The following is an 18,831-nucleotide window of genomic DNA, read 5'->3' as shown; positions in this document are numbered from 1 at the left end:
GTTATTATTTTAAATTCCTAAAAATAATAGTGACTTTAATTAACTGGCTTGTATAAGTATTCAACACTCTCTCTTCTCTTCGTGCATAAATGTAGGTAACTATTCTCTAAAAGATATTAGCTTGTGCCCATTTTGTACACCAAAAGTTATTTAAATAATGAATACATAATAATTTCAAAACTCGTTTATCTCCAACGATATATTAGTAGTAAAACAAAAAGCCGAGTTAATAGCCATAACATTAAATTATATTCATATTATTTCTTCTTCTATAACGTTATTCTTCTAAAATATAACGTTTATCTAAGCTCTTGTTTGAAATTCCTTTTTTATCGATTTATCGAGATGACAACCCTAAGTTATCGTTTTATATACCACCTGTCTGGTAACTCGTTCAGAAATTTTCGATTTTCACCAAAACTTTTCTGGTTTCAATTAAAAATTTATAAATTTTAATTAGAAGCTGGACCTACGCAGGATACACTACAACGTATCTAATTGCTTAGTTCTGGATATAAGTAAGATATAAGGGAACATAGAAAGGTCGCTGGGGTAACAGAAAAAACAAAAAGGTTTTATTTTGCACGAAAAAGGGTATCATAATTTTCTCTTATATTTGAAAAGGTTCTCTTCTCTGCAATAAAGTAACTGAGTTCAGTGCTATATATAGTAACTAGAACATCCGACCACACGTTGTTAAGTTAAATACTACTATAGTAAACTATTCAATACAGTAAATATTTAATTATGAGTAATTGCGAAAATATTATTCCCGCTATGCGAATCCAAGGGGATTTTGAATTAATACAAATATTTGTCAATAGAAAACGAAATTAATTTTCCATTTGACATTTTACTCGAAATTGTAGACATTATTTTGAATTTTGAACACATGATTATTTCAGATTTATATATTTTTGTATTTATGCATTTTTTTGACTCTTAAAATTATTGAGTTATAAAATATCCTATCTTTTAAGTTGGATCAAACTTGGCACAGTGTATTGAATTTAATTAAAATTGCTTCTTTAGCTTAGGAGTTTACTACGGACAAAACGCAACACAAAATTTTTTATACATATAGATATGTATTCAAGAAAATTCAATATTTTAATTTAAACCTCTTGAGCACTCTTTTTCAGCTAGCGAACTTATAAACAGTTTTAACGAGTTATTATAAATGTATTTATTTCTGGCTCACTGATTTCTAAAAATAATGGGATTTCAACTAACTATCTTACAATTTTGTCATCTCTTTCAATTTTATTTCACAAATTTTTTTAAAAGGAAATATCTGGTAAGACATTCGCATCACCTGAAGTGAAAAATATTGTTCGATAGCCCAGTATTTTGTAGTATTCCTAAAAAGGGTTGTATATACATTTCTTTTACAAATTTGAAGTTTTCGTATTTCAAATATTTCCTTCATATAGCAAAGCAAATATAAATAATAAATTTATATACAAAAGGCAAGCTTGAAACAATAGCGCAAGAGTTCTTTAGGTGGAAGAAATCACAAAAATCCATTGAAATTTCAAACATTTATTTATGTTATTCATGGAAAATGGTTTATACATGTTAAACATCTTAAGCTGCAGCAGATTAAATGCGCAGTGTTCAGTGAGCATATTCCCAAAGAATAAAAATTAAAATTCAATTACTAGCAAAGAATTTGTGCCAGACGTAGAGCAAACGAGCAAATACGCAGAAATGTCATGGCCATTGGCAAAAGGCTCGTAAACAGCCACACTCCAGGGAGTAAAATAACATTTATATGCACATAAGTATGTGTGTGTGTATGTCTTTATAATTCGCCCCAACAATGCAAAACTTGCTGACGATATTCTTAAACGAATGAAAATGGAAAGCGCTTTGGCAGCAACAAAGCAAATACACGCTCTGAAAAAGGCCCAAACCAAATGTTGGCAATAAAATGAATATAGCACACAAATGCAAAATGTTGGAGCAGATATATAGCAACAAAGCGGGCATGAGCATACACATTTCACATATGTGCTTGACTGTGTGTGCAGGTATGCATATCTATTTATGCTCAAATAATTCAAGTGCATGATTATATTGTGTGAGCAAGGCTGCAACTCGAAATGTTTCGGGATTTGAATCTCAAAGGCAGCAGAGGCCAAGGCTTGACACGACGGCTGACTGAAAGGATCGGTGGATGGATAGATGGATGGAGCTGCGCGGCAGCTGTGCAACGGTCGGATTGAGCGCATTAAGCATATAAATGTCAGTAACTGATTTGCATGTGAGTACGCGAATTCGTAAATTTCAAACACAAGCACACACAACACACACTCCCACACACTGAGAGACACACAAAAGTGAGCAGGGCATCAGCATTCGTAAGATATGCATGTATGCGTGCATGCAAATGCAAAAATGTAACTGCTGAATGCAGCAAATGAAAGCAGAGCACAATAGCACACACACCCATCTACTTAGCGACAGACACACATACATCCATATACTAACACATATACAGACACATTTTGCAGCATATAAATGCGCTTTGACAGCCAAACAATGCTATTGATGCACTGCAGCGCTTCAACTTGGCAGCGATGTTCGCATTGCTCATACGCCCTGGCAGCCCCTCAACTCGCTTATGTGTTTACCATATATGATATATGCTTGTATGTGTGCCTAAGGCACACAATATAAATGCAGATATTACAAGTGTATAAGTTACTGCGTGTCAGCTTGACAGTTTGTTCTACAATAACAACAATAGCAACAACAACAACAAAAGCAAATATTTTTCTTATATGCATGTCGAATAGTAGTAGCTCTATGTACATATGCAAATATATCAATATTTGTGTGTGGATGTGTGCACAATATGCACAGCGATTACAACACAAAGCCATGTGCTTGCTAAAATACGCGCAAACAAATGCCAAAAACGCAAAATGCTGGCACACACGCACGCACGGAATAACATACATACATATGTATAAGTATTCGCGCAAGTGTCATGTAATAGGTGCGCAATTTTGTCACACAAAAAATTAGATTATGAAAAAAAGTACGAGGCATAACATTTTGTTGTTTAAAAATCGAGCGCTCACTAAATTGTTTTTGGCACTTTTTAAATCGCATGCATGGAAAATTTATATCAAATTGCTTGATTAATAGCAACCGCATGTATGCTAAGTATCGGATTACATAAGCGTGGCAATCGTTATACTTTTTGAGAGGTTTCATATTTTTTTCGTATACATACGGAGCAATGGCGCTTGTTACAATTTATTTTGGGGTTTCGAATTTGGTTTGAAATTTATATATATATTTCACGATATATTTTTATATTTGAGAATATTTAAGTAAATTCTTGTATAATTTTGCAATACTCTAGATTTACTAAGTTATTTAAGACTATTTATTACATTTATTGAATGTTCTTTTCATAACAGTTTCATTAGGTTAGGCTCAGTTTCGCCGAATTATTAAAAATTAATCGAAATAATGAAGAGGTTAAATCTACCTGAGAGTTTTAAAAAATTAGTTTGTTTTTTGCATATAGCATATTACATATGCATATTTAGAGTATATGTATTTGAAAATATTCTCCAAAAATTTGAAATTGATTCGGCAAATTTCGGAGTTAGCATGATTTTCTTAATTTAGCGTAATCGTATTTCAAAACTTTAAACGCGGTTTTCTTGGAAATACTTTTTAGAGACGGTAAGCAAAATTTCTTGGAGTTGGCCGAACCAATCGACTTGAAATTTTCTTCTAAGATATATAAGATATATATATATATATACTGGTCAAGTACTGATCGAAAAGATAAGATTTTTGATAATAATTTTGATTTTTCAAGCCACTGCTTTGGGTAGCCACCAGTTTGTCAAAAGTAAAAGTTTTGACCAGTCTTCCCATCATAACCTGTATTTATTTATAGTAATAAAAAAATATATCTTGGTTTTTTGGTTTGAGATAATTTTAAGCAAAAAAAATTCTTCACAGCAGACTTCTTTTTTCGAAGGTCCTCTTTGATATCGGCTATGAGATCAAGGGAATCAAAAATTTTTCGAAACGAATCGCCGAATATTAAAATACATTGCATTCTGTAAGTGTACATTATATTTATTTACCTTTTAATAAAATTATTTAATTATTAACAAAATTAAAAAAAAAAACTTTTTTTTCTGACTTTCGCCTGAATAGGTTATATTAACGTAAAGAAACGAAGGAGCAAAGAGTCCATTTGCCAATTGTTGTATTTGTTTTCATAATATGCGCAATAATCTTAGAGCTTTATTTTCTTATCATAAGGGCAATGGAATTTGATAACCGAAACTTTTAAACCGTTTGCAAGCATAATTGTTTTACCTTATTATAATTCGGTGGATTTATCTTAAAGATCTAGGAATATCTTATACAATACTTTAACATAAAATGTTTATTTTTATATTAAGTATCTGTGTTTCTAAGCCTTTAGGTATTTTATTTAACGAAATTTTTTTAGTATTTATGTACTGATTACATTTTAGTGCAATGAAACTCCAAGAACCTTATATCTTTCTTTTCCCAAATCAATGGAATATTAGTGACTGAAGACAACCTTTAGCACTCCTAATCTTTGCAACTCATAGCCAAGCTTTCTCCCAACTCAGTGCAATATTCATGAAATTCAAGCACTAATTCACCTTTCGTTTCACAGTGCAGTTTCTACAACTGCATCCAACAAACCTACCTTTACATTTGAAAATGTAACACAGTATAAAAGTGTGAGCTTTATGAAACAAATGAGCTCCTCAAAATGGCTATAGGATATAGCATATATATATTACACAGCTATAAAACTATTTCATACTTTCTCATTATCGTAGAAAAAAAGGCAGGTATGCTATGTATTGAAAAAGCTAAGTAAGAACAGATATCTGAAATAGATCATGTTCTTCAGATATCATAATTTCATATATCGATCGAACTTGCGATGAATAGCGCTTGATAAGCTCATCTTTAGACGAAGAGATATTTTCTCCAGTGGAAAAACTTAATTATTTATTTATCTAATTACACATTTTCTTCACAATGTTGAAGCAACATCCAAATGATGCGAATTAATAATTTCCAATTTATTTGAATCCGATTTAAAATTATTCTATTTTAAAAATTTAGACTTGATCTCGCCTTCATTCGTTATGGAATCCACAAAAAATCACCTAACCCATAGTGTTTACCTTAAATAATAAAGATAAATATCACTCCTTGCCACACACGTATAATTAATTTATTCAGCTAGCCATCATTTAAAACCCACCTTCCAAATTTCAAAATATATTTTTTTTTCTTTAATATAAAGAAGTAGCAAAATACTGAAACCGCAAGTACAAGCGTATTTACATGTGTGGCTTAAACACATATTTTTTAAGCAAAAAGTAATTAATGAAAAACGCAGATTTAAACAGGAAAATATGCGCCACCGCGTATACGCAACAATGTATGAATTTCAGTTGTTATTGTAAGAGCAACAAATGAAAACAGGCGTCAATCACAAAAACCCAAACCAGCGACTAGCATATGTAAAAACTACCCTTGTGCCTGAGTATGTGTGTGTTGCAATGTTAACAGGTTGTCGGAAGGACGGCGGCACAGCGTGAGTCCATTTGGTAAGCAGCGGCGCGCACGGAAGTATGAAATAGGTTAGGTAAACCAATGTTTTTGCACGCACCGTGTGCGAATGGGGAAATTATTCAAATTAATATAATATAAATTGTCGAAAAAAATGCAAATGAGTCTGAGTGCCAGCTCTTATAATATTTGTAGCCGTTTTTAGGGCGTGTTTACACTGCCATTAAAGGTACAATTGCTGTGCGCTGAATTTTTTCAAGCACTTTCCCATTTTATATTCATATATTTAAGCTTAAATATGAACATCACTTATATCCTTACACACCGTCGCCCTTATTTCCTTTGGCAAATATTTTTAATCTCATTTTTTCAATATTAGCAACCTCAGCGTTCGAGTTAAGTGAGTGTTGCTAGCATGCAAGGACACATGTGTAGGCTTTGGCTTGTGAACGGCTCAAAGGGTGTGCGTTTGCCGAAAATTAACAAAAAAACTACAAACAAAATACAATTGCAAAAACCATATATTTATTTATTATATTTTTTGTTTTGTATTTATTTAATTTTCTTTGATTACGCGCGTGTGTGCGCATATTTCGCCTTCAACGGTTTTACTTTCATGTTATTTACTTTCGTTTTTCCGATTATAGTTACTCCTCCAATAAAATGTCCCCTATCATTTGCAGCAATGCCATATCCCACCAACAACTCCTGCGCTTCGCATGCATATTTCAAAAAGCAATTTCATTTAACTGCAAGCGCATACTTACACACCGACAGTGGCGTGTATGCGCCTATGCATATGCAAACACTTTACATGAGTAACCTGAATTGCTGCCTGACCACCTGTCTGCCTCGACAGAGGGTAACGTGAAACGCTTGGAATGCAACTCCGCTGTCGAGACTGAAACTGAGTCTAAGTGTGCTGTAACAGCGTAAATGTGTACATGTATACATTTTATATACGAGAAATATTTGTTCTTGTATTTTTTCATATTTTCCCGCATCTGCGACTCGCCACCAATTTGTGCTGCGTCAATTTTGGCCATTGAGTGGGTGATTTCAGTTAGCGTGCCTTTTTTCTCGATACCTCTCCACCGACCTGCTCTTTTCGCAAAATTCTCATTTGTGTCATACGGGCATACCCATGTATGTACACATATATAGTTATATGTTTTAATAAAATCATATGTGTATGTGCATTGGATGTAGGTGTATGAATGTGTTATGTCGTTCATGTGTGTACATATATGCTGGCTCAGGTGTTTATCGACTGAAGATTATGGTAATTTGCGAAATACTTTCATCGCCCAAACGACCATGAACGGCACCGTTGAAATAACGAAATATGTTGGTAAACTCATTTCATTGCAAATGGCCATTTTGTGCAAATAAATTATTGGCTTGGAGTTTTCTTTTTTTGCGTGTCTGTAGCAGTAATGCATATGCTGCTAACACGTCCTTGTGATTTGATTTAATATAGCGTATTTGACGAGAGTTTCACAGCAGACCTTTTTGTGGAATGTTAGCTATAATTACTTAAATTTTGTGTTTTTTTTTTTTCTTTAAATAAATTGGACTTCAAACAATTTCGGAGATAAGTACTTCTATCATATTTTGCCAAGAGACATTAATTTATAAACTTGTTTTCATCTAAAATATATCATAGGAATAAATAATCCTTGAGTTTTTTTATATCGTAAGTTGTATTTAAATCTCATAGATTATGTATATTTTTTACCTACTACAGGTCTTTATAATTAATTTTTTAAAGCCTTTAGAGTATTACTCTTAACCCGCTCCTACTTCTAGTCATATCATTATTCTTAACCTTTCTCTGTTTCTTATTCTCACTCTCACTTTTACTCTTCCACTCAATCTTTCTTATACTCTTATCTTTTGTTTCACTCTGTTCTATATCTATATCTATATCTATATCTATATCTATATCTATATCTATATCTATATCTATATCTATATCTATATCTATATCTATATCTATATCTATATCTATATCTAAATCTATATCTATATCTATATCTATATCTATATATATATCTACATCTATATCTATATCTATATCTATATCTATATCTATATCTATATCTTCTTTCTTATCTGTATCATTATCCTTATCGTTATACGTATCTTATACGTATTCTTATCCTAATCCATAGCCCTAGCCTTAGCCTTAGCTTTATCTTTATTTTCTCATCCTTATCCGTACCCCTTTTCTTAGCCTTTGAAATCTATCTCATCTTTTTTCTTATTAACATTTAACAGTGCTTATATCAACGTACTTCTCAATATCTTATAACTCACAAATGAAGCATGTATGCATGTCCATTCTGTAACCTCTACTGTGAAATTCTGCTGACACCAAACAATTTTCTTGCGACAATTTCCAACAACCCGCCATACAATTTACCAAGTTCCATTTGCACCTAATCCAGAGTGACCATTAACCGTTGGAAAAATTATGCACAGCCAGTTTTTAATTTTCCACAAATCTGTCATTAATTCGCCACTTTAACCACTTTAAACACGATTTATTTAATGGTCGTACATTTTACATTATTTAGTCGCGAATAAAATCCATTTCCACGTTTTAAGCCAAACTTTCGGCGCTCCGCTTTCGCTTTACGGTAAATAATAAAAAAACAGAAATGCGGGCGAGATAATAATGTACACAGTGTTGCACGAATTTGTCGAAAGCCAAGTGGCAAGGAGAATGCGGCAATTCTCTTTTCAACGACCCATCGCCGCTGCTAATAACCGTAATAAATATGGGCCGAGCCGCAGCAGCCACATCAGCAGCTAAAATATGCTGTCTACAGCAATTTCTTCACCTACGGCGCTACCGGTCACTTGCAGAAAGCAATTTGCTGTTGTTGTTTTTTCATTTATTTATTATTATCATTGGCGCTTTTACCATCAGCAGTCGCACGCACATGCACACCAATACAGTTGTTTACTTGCGCGCTGCGTTGTGGCAATTCCCAGTAGAGAGTGTACAAACAGCAACAAACAACGAGCAATGCTTAAAAGTAATGGCGTTTAATTTGAGTCACAACGATGGGCCACCTTTGACCATGCCGTAAAAACAGCGCAACGCAGCAAAAAATGCGAAAAAATACTTAAGTCAAACAAACAAAGAGAACAACGAAACGCAACGCAACGTGAAGGAAACATAAGCAGAAGAGGAAGACACGTTCATAAGGAATAACCGACACGGGTAATATATTTAACAAAAGTAGGCGCATAAAGCAATGAATTTCGCTACAAAATGTATGCCAGTGCATATGTATATATGTATGTGTGTGTATGTATTTGTGTATTGTGCATCGGTAATAGGTAAGCGGGCGCGACACTGGCGGTTCAGAGGAAACGACCCGCTTTGTGTGCTTATAAACCTGTAGCATCTTGAATTTTTCATCCGCAATCTCATGAGACAAATAAAATTAAATTGTTTTGCACACACACACACACTTAAATATATTTTTGTACATTACATATTTTTTGCTTTACTTGGCTTCGCTATGCTCCTTGTTGTTGTTACCGTTTGTGTATAGGTATTTATTTATTTATCAGCTTATGCTGATTTCGCTCGACAACGCACTTTTTCTGCGCAACGGTATACTAATTCACAAGTGCCGTGTGCCAAGGATGGTCGGGCGACTGGTCTTGAGGGAAAAGCGTGTACACCTATATATGCATTTACATCGTGTAAACTACAAAGGTTAAACAAATTTATATACGCAGAAACTTGTTTATGTACCTAGAAGCAATTGGGCAGATATTAGTCCCTTTCGACAGAGAGCTTTGAACTTTTCATACAAAATTGATTTATAATTTTAAGCACTGAAAATTGTTATGTAAAAATTGGGTTTCGTATTAGCACAACTATCGCAATTTCATAAATATATACAAAAAAACCACAATTTTTATACCTCTCATTTGTCCGATTGAGGTACAGTTTAAGTTTAGTTTTGTTGTCCAAAGTAATCGAAAATTTGCCTCATGCGAGTCGGCCATTCCTCTCTGTTAATGATGATAACATCGAAATTGTTAAAGAAACAGCATGAGCGGCCAACGCACCGCAACCTACACCCACTCATCACTCTCTGATGATGCAGTAGCTTTCTAATAATCAGTTTCCGATGTTTCATTAAATCCAAAAAAAATATTTTTTTAAATAAAATCGACTAAATATACATACATTTGCAACATTACGCAGGTCAATCGATGCGAGGTTCCATTTTCTTAATTAATATTTATACGTGTAAAGAGATGCGGTAGGATACAAAATTTCAACGCATTGATATTGATATTACCACATTCACATATTGGCATCCAAAAAAAAACACCATAAATTGTGCAGAAACACTCGTACATGGTCAATACCATACTTTTCAGTTTAATTATTTCGCGGCACATTTCTGCTCACATATTTGTATATCGACGAATAATTATGCAAAATATTTTAAAATTCCTTACACATTCAAATCAGCGTAGCTTTTTATTTTTTTAATTTCTTACTAAGGTGGAGCGAAAAAAAAACTTTTTTTTTTTTTGTTGATTAGCCCTCAGGCTAATTTTACCCTCAGGTAAAATTTGTAGATAATAAAAAAAGAAAATTTTTGGAAAAAAAAATTAGTTTTTCACTTTTAAAGTAAATTTCGAGTTAAAAGAGGACTCTCCAGAGCTTCTAGAACACTTATCAAAAAAAAAAAAATTTTTCCAAGAATTTTTCCAAAAATTTTCTTTTTTTACAATCTACAAATTTTATCAGGCTAAGCAAAAAAAAAAGTTCACTCCACCCTAATACTTACACATATTTAACGAAACTGTGCGGCTCACTCATTACACTGGGAAACACTAGTTTTGTTTTATGAAGTTTCTTATCCGATCTGCAGTCTGTTTTTCGCTAGCAGCTCTAGTTTTCGAAATATGAACATACATATTACATTTTAAGCCAAAAATACAACAACCCGGTCGCAATGCGACTGCACATTGAACTGAATTTCCAGTTCTTCCAGCATTTAGGTTTAAACCACAGCCAAAACGAATCTACCCAGAGCCAGAGCCAAAGAACTCCTTGCTATCCAGATTTACCAGATTTAAGTCTCCGGTAAGACCTTGTAGCCGAAGCTACTACCAGTCAAACAACCGTCAAACTCAATGACTAATGCCAATTGTCGCTTGAACTTCAACTGTCTTTGCATTAGAAGAAAGCTCATTCAAAGTCTATAATATTAGTTCAAGCTGAGTATTATAGCACTATTGCTGACATAACTATGCTTTTATTTCGTGGCAAAGCTAAATAACAGACATAGTGCATATGGATTTCAATCGCTTCTTACGAGAGGCATACCTTACCGCGGGCTATGTATTTCTTCCCCCAGCCCGCTGGGGGATTTAAATTAGAGTAAGGCCATTTGGAACGATTTTTGCGGTTTATTCCGGTAATATTTACAACACCAAAATAATTATCATATTGATGATTGGTCGGTTCACGCCAAATCAAAGGACTTTTGAACTCTAAAGTGAATCCTATAAACGCAATGCTACGCGCACTACCATTTACAACATTTTGGATCCAAGGTATAATAAACACCTGTAAGGGCAAAGTAGTACAAAAAGGCCTTTTTTATAGAATCAGACGCATTTTAACGGTTATAAATGTAATAGTCACCACAAACAGGAAAAACCAAGTATATGCTATTCAGATCATTTAAACAAGTTCATCTTAATGTAGGCATCGCGGTTTATTTAAGAAATTTAGTAATTAACTAAATCAAGTAAGCCGAGTAATTTCAAGAAGTACCTGTATCACTAAAACTAGAGCTGCTAAAATGAAACTGGATTTGAAATAAGCGACGTCTAAATAATAAGAAACAGTTTAGAAACCTCATAAAACAAAAAAAGTTAAATTTGGTTTACCAGTGTTATATAACCAAAAATTGCCAGCTGCTGATGGACGTCAGCCACACTAAGCACACGCATACATGCAAGTTCACACGCATTGTTCTATCAGCTTTTGTTAACATTGTTATTTTACACGCTGTTCACAGCACTCATTGTAACTGTTTTATTGTTGGCTATGGCGCGCTGTTGGTGGCGCTTTCCTTCATTGTTGTTGCAGCGAGTATTTTGCGTTAAATTACATAATTTACAACAAAAATTATTAGAAAGAAAAATGAGCGTTAATTTTTTCCAGCATAGATACCTTCCCAAACTGAACTAAAAGTGCATATGCACACACACAAGCGCACTTGTCTAGCATATTTTGCTCACTCCCCTTATTTGCCAACAGCTTGCGCTCATTTTCTGCATATTAATTTGACTAATGACCGTGTTCAGCGGCGCTGGCAGTTGCCACATGGCACACCGTAGAAGACTAGGCGTGGCGTTGAAGTAGCGCCATAATTTACAAAAGCACTCATCACTCGTGTGTGTGTGTGTGTGTGTAGGTATACCTGTTGTTACAAAGGTAAGTGTAAGTGGAAATTTGCGCGTTAAACAAATGTAGCATACTTTCCAGCTGCGCGAATGTTAGCTGCCAGCTATGCGCGATGAGGGCGTGCACTGTCTACGCCACATAATTGTATAATTTCACCATATATTTTCTAAACGCTCACAGCTAGGCGGCTCGCTAGCTAGCTGACTATCACATCGCCAAAGCTATTGTGCTCTTCACTGCCGCTGTTGCTGCTGCTGCTGCTGCTGCTGCTGCCTCATTGAGTGAATGCATAGCTTTTCGCATTTTTTATTGTGGCACATTTGTGTCTACTCTAGTACATTAGCACCATGTTGCATGCCACACAACAAGTACGTGTTCGCTAATTTACCCACCCAGGTTGGCATTTTTGTTTATCAGCACAAAGAATTAATTTAGTAGCGTGGGTGTTAGATATTATGCATGTATGTGTGTATGTTTGTATTTGTGCTTGACGGGTGTGGCCTGGTGGCAGGTTCGAGCATAATGTTCAATTTTCTTATATTTATGCTTTGTGCACACGCAGTGCTGCTCAGGTGGCACAGCGATGTTGCGCTAATTGGGGCACGTTTGTTCAACGAGCATCGGTGAATTGCTTTTGCACTGTCCCAAATAGATTGCACTCAAAATGCTATAGAATGTGATTAACCAGCAAGTGGAAAAATTGAAATTAGATTTTTTTTCATGTTTTATTTTTCCATTTTGCTTTTAAATTAAGCTAATTATATGAGCTAATGAGAAGTGAAACCTCATTTCAGTCTTTCGTGCCCATCTAAGCTTTAAACGCCAGCGAATCATGTTATAAATTTTCTCTGATTGAGTTGTCATTGAACTTTGACATTAATATAGCAAACCAATGCTTCTTTGAAAGCAATAAAAAGTTGATGATTTCAAAAACTCTTTTCATGAAAATATTATTGAGATGCAAAAAAAGCATTAAATTCCTTTAGATTCCTTAGAGTTTTGACACCAAAAAAAGTATGGGTAATTCCAGGATGATGGATTACTTATAACTTTGATTAAAAATGATTATAAAATAAATAATTATAATACCTAGGAAAGAGGTTAATTTGATACAATCTATTTCGTTCTTATATATAGCTAGAACTTTATAGTATATTATCCAGCATTTAGTCTTTTATGTTACAAATAAATAAAGAAGGCAACTACTTGAAGGGCTACCTTTACTTGCCTTAGAAATTTACTAAGATTTCCATCAGCATACTACTTGTAGTCTTCTTATCTTAGAAACTGTGTCCCAAACGAATATCCGTGCTTTATAAAAATTTGTGTACCGTGAATAACATCTAGCCAAATTTTAATATAAAGATGTGGTATTCGGTTGGTTTTAAGTTAGCGAAGACACATACCAAAAATCCCTATACAAAAAAGATGAGGTTCTTACACCCTTATTCAACTGTATTTTCAACTTTAAAAAAGGTGTTGCTGCATTCCTTGTAAGAGTGTGTTATGGGTTGCTCAGTTAGTCTATAAACTAGAAAATCCATTAATATAATTTCCTATTTTTATACCCTGAACAGGTTATATTCAGCTTGCCACAAAGTTTGTAAAAACCATTTATAAAAGATCATCGTAATGAACTGACGCGACTCAGTCTGTATGTCTGTATACGCGAACGAAGCCCTTAATTTTTGAGATAACAATCTGAAATTTTGCAAACGTCTTTTTACGTCTCTCCTTAAGATGTAGCTCTTTTGTTGGAATCGTCGATATCGAATCAATTTAGCATATAGCTCTCGTAAAAACTGACGGATCCAAACCAAGTACTTGTACGAAAAACTTTTTTACTTTAGTAAATATATTTACGAACTTTGCAAAGACTATTAAACAATACAATGCTTCAATCTCCGAACTAGTTTTTGTCGATCGAATCGACCGATCCAAATCATATTTTTGTATTGAAAATTTTTTATTAATAAGGGATATTATAGCTTCGGTGCAACCGAAGTTACCCGTGGTTTCTTTGTTTTTAATGATATAGACCAACCAAGCTTAAGTATGATATTTGTATTAGTTCTCCATTCAAGCCTATAAAACCAACTTCACATTTTGAATGGCTTTATTGAAAAAAATAATTTTAAAATACTTTGCTGCATGACAGTTCTGTAAACTCAATTTACCTCTCGTAAAAAAATTAAGTACATATACTCGTTTACCCGTTCCAAACAACTGTGTATATGTGTGTATGTTTTATAATATGTAGTGAGTGCCTAAACCTAGGAAAGAGAGTTTGAACATTGAGCTTTCTTAACCCATTTCTGTTATTCAAACAAATGCTCACAAATTAAAAACAAAACTAAAGACAAAAGCACAAATTAATTAAGTTTTCAATTCGAAAAATGTTTCTTTCAACTTTCATTATCCGCCACCCTTCTTCAAGGGCAGCGCAGAAAATGTGGCAAAACTTGCGCAAGAGCACATAGCACGATTGACAATGACACTTAAATATTTTTCGACAAGTGCAATTAAAACTAATTGAAAACTTAAAAAAATTCCGCAAAGATTTCGGCGCACACACCAACGCGCGCCTGGCATCGATAACGGTATGCCAGCAATGCACTTACGCACACACACACACACAGAAAAAGTAAATGCGAAATTGTAAAAATATATGTGCGAATGATAGAAGAACAGGAAAAATAACGAAAATAACCGCCTGAAATAACAAAGAGGCGATAAAATGAAGAGCGAAATGGAAGCGGAGAGATAGGAGCAAAAACCAATATTAACTTCAATTTCAACTCAAACAATTTTCTTTCACTTTTCGCAGGCGTATATATTGAATAAATTGGTCGCTTATATATGTATGTGTGTGTTCGAGTGTAAACAATATTTGCGTGTGTGTGCAGACTGTGCTATAACGGCACCATTTACAAGTAGGTGTGGAGCACACATATGCAACTTCATGTACCCGTATTAAATTTCTCAAGTGGCAACGGCAAACTTATAGTTGGCTCAGATAAATTCTGCTAGTTTGGCACTTGTATTGTGAAACTGCAAATTTTCCACTGCAATAACAAATGCAACAAACAAGAGTGAGTGTGTTTGAAAAAATATACAAATAGCAAATAACAATAAAATAGAAAACTCCAATGCTCGGCACTCCGAAAGTCATTTTGAAATGTTTGCCAACAACAGCTTACACTTGAGACGGAAAATAAGTCGACAATGTAAGTCTTCTTAATATTTAGTTTTATACGTATGCATATACCCCCGAGTGAAATCAACTAGTTACAAACTACTTTATAACTGGTATCAACCGCAAGTGTAACTAGTCAGCCGTGTGTCGCTTTTGAACACAACAACTGGTATCTTTTACATATTGCTGACCCACAAAACAGTAATTGAGTACCTTGAGAGTGCAATGAGATATAGGTCAGTCTCAAATCTATTGGGGTATTCACACCAGCTTTGTTAATTCGTTAATCGTTACTCGGTAGTTTTTTACGTACATTGTGTTATAGTAAAATGAACGGACTGTCGTTCTATAGTGTAGCGAAGTACCAGTATGACAAACTTTATAGTTTGTTCGTTCCATGATAACATCAAATCAGTTTGTTTTACGTCGTAGCGTAAAGAGTTCATTTAATCATTGTGAAAAAATACGTTTGCTGCTCGCTACAAAATAATATTAGACAAATTATTCAAAAACAAGTATTTAATAAAATTGAATGAACGGTTTTGGAACAAAATTTACCACACTATCGAGTTTTTTTTTTCAAAACAAAACTAACGAGTTTTTTAAGGTACAAAATTAACATGTTCGGTCTGAATACTTATAATGTCTTAATAGGGAATTCTCGACCGTTAATTTGATTATCGTTTCTGCTCGGCAATGACGGCTACGAAATCGTTAAAAATACAGTATCACTTACCCCTTATTATAGGAGTTAAAAGAGTGGAGTGGGATTTTTTAGTTTTGCTATATTTTGAGGTCTATTGTGTGAGGTTTTCTTTACTTTAAACTGAGAAAGTATAAAAATGTATTGAGAACTGATTGAATTTGATTTCAGGAACATCAGATGCACACAGCTTCAGTGTATTTTGGATTTGATATTTATTAGATATGGCATATAAAATTGTGTCTAGAGACTTATCGGGTGATAAAGAAAAATGTAAGAATTTTCTTTGTTGTTTAGAAGAGCAGATCAAAAAAGGCTTCCAGACGACGTGTTCATTTTAAAGAATAATTGCTAATTTACAACCAAAAGTTGCTACAATTTAGATAAAACCTGATATCAAAACAATATTAAGTCATTTCAAGGAACTCATATCTACGGTCACAATTATGACAACGAGTCTGAGTGGCACCAGTTAAGAAACAAGCAATGGTCAAATACTTCTAACTCAGCAGATATTTACTATAAAGCAAGCGCTTCGCTTGTGAAAAATAAGTTACGTAATAGATTTTCAATTGAGATGTTACAAAGTATGATGATGGTTCGGTTCACATTGCAACGATCCGTGAAAATGTTTACTTCACTGTAAGTATGTATGATAAACATGTACTTGTATGTTACAGAAACTGAAGATGATACTTAAAATAATAGATAAATTAAATATGGAAGATTATAATTTTTTAGGGAAATTTAGAGGGTTTTGTTGGAGTTTTTGGAACACTGTGAAAATATTACAGAAGTGTTTTGGAGTATCTTTTTTTTAACAAATACAAATATTTGAGTGCTCCAAAACATTCAAAAGGTCGTGAAGTCATCGGTTTGTCTCATGCGGGTCGTCCACTCACCTCTGTCAATCACGATATCATCGAAAAAGTTCAAGAAACAGTGCTTGGGATCATCGTGTTGGCATCAAAGAGAGATGTTATCAATTTCTCTTCTGGATTGACTCGAACACATTTTGGTCAGACATCACCAAAGAGGTTATTGACAACGTGGCTGAGGACCCTAGATTCATCAAACGTATCATTACTAGTGACGAGCCGTGGGTTTATGAATAAGACGACGAAACTGTTCAACAATCTAGCGAATGGCGCTCCAAAATTCTCTGAAGACACTGAAGGCATGCATGTATTATCTTAGTAATCTTTTTTAAAGGAAATAATTTAATTTAGTATTAAAATACGTGAAAAACTTTTTTTTTAATTATATGATATTTATGACTCGCTATAATTCCATTTCTATACTGGTTAACTAACTAGTTTAATATTTCACTGCCTTGTATATACATTCTTTGAGGCAACTATGTATCTGAAATTTCGATTTTACGCACTCAATTAACTTAATTTTTAAAAAAAATTTTAATTGAAAAAATTATAAATTTTTATGTTTTAATAATGCTTTACTGCATATTCATTTAATAACAGCCTGAATCTAGGAACGACTTACATTCGATAAGTAAAAACAATATAAAATTGCTCTAAAAAGCATAGCCTATATTTAGGATTCTTACATTTTTTTAGCCAAGTCTCGCACCCAAATTTGGTGATTGTCTTCTTACATACGTTCGCTAAAACTAAAAAAACAAATCAGAATTCATTATAGACTTTTCGAGTTGTTTTTCATTCTTTCAAAGTCATAAATACTTTCGGTTTTTAACGAATTACAAATAAAAATAAGCTCTCAAGGCGGACTGAGCTCATACTTAGACTGAAATTTAATTCCTCAGATTGCTTCCTCCGATTTTTGGGCTACTCTACATGAATATATAGAATTATTTATACTCGTTTCTATTAAAAAGAATTTTTGTAACTAAATTGCTTTTTCAAAATTGTAAAATATTGATTAATTATAAAACATATACTAAAATCTTGCGTAATAATTTCCCTAGAAAAAAAATATTCAAAAATTTTATTTGGCGATATTTATGGATCTCCCTAATATAAAAAATAAAATCCTTTCTTGCTGAGAAACCGAAATAAAGACAAACCCATTTCTTTATTTTAATGAAAACATACATACGCATGACCCCAATACTCGCATATTAGAGGATGTGCTGACAAATTGTGGCAAGTATTCTTTGTAAACTGTTTTACCTGGCTTATGTGCAACAAATGCCAACCTGACCAACAAATTGCAGTCAATTCACATCTATGTAACTTGCAGACACTGATATAAAATTGCCACAGCGCAGTAACAACAACAAAGCACTGCTAACTTGAAAGCCTCCATCCGCACGGAATGACTTCCGCACAGCTTGGTCACTTCGGTTGGCTTTGAAGAGCGCGTTTGAAAAGTCACATACGGCAAATAACAATTTGAGTGTAACTATTGTTGTTGGCGGTGTTGCTGCCATAAACTTTTACCTTTCTTGTTACTTTGCAAAACATTAACGCTGTTGCACGTCGGCCAAAGTTGTTGTTGCACGTTTACTCCGCTGTTGGTCATTTCGCACACTTAAGTGCTTGGCAAGTGCTTACCTAAGCAACATGCAGGCAAACTGGCGCCGACTCTTTTTCGCAACGGTGTGATTGCACTAAACGGCCGTGGACACTCGTAACAGTAACTATTTGCCCACAGCGAGTGAGTGACCACACTCTAACCTAGAGTAAAAGCGGCTATTGCTACTGCCGTTGTTGGACTTTAAGTTGGTCAAGTCATGCATTAAGTTTTGTAGGTAATGTTTATGGCTGTGTGCGACCGTGTCCACTCGTATGGCATAGTAGTTGGCTTAACGGACTATTCCGTACTTGACATGCTCCCGGTTGTAGGATTGTTTTTTTTTTTATAAACTTTTTGAAATATGCAACTTCGAAA

At 34.0% G+C, this 18,831-nt stretch overlaps 1 protein-coding gene across 4 annotated transcripts in view; it reads right to left on the bottom strand.

Annotated features, from left to right (window-relative positions):
* LOC106622512 (beaten path IIa) overlaps nt 1-18,831 on the bottom strand; it is a 173,316-nt gene that overhangs the window by 60,273 nt on the left and 94,212 nt on the right. The window lies entirely within an intron of this gene.

The sequence above is a fragment of the Bactrocera oleae genome, chromosome 2 (assembly GCF_042242935.1).
Source record: "Bactrocera oleae isolate idBacOlea1 chromosome 2, idBacOlea1, whole genome shotgun sequence".
Classification (NCBI taxonomy): domain Eukaryota; kingdom Metazoa; phylum Arthropoda; class Insecta; order Diptera; family Tephritidae; genus Bactrocera; species Bactrocera oleae.
Note: the sequence above shows the minus strand (reverse complement) of the source record. Positions and strands in the feature narration are given on the sequence as shown.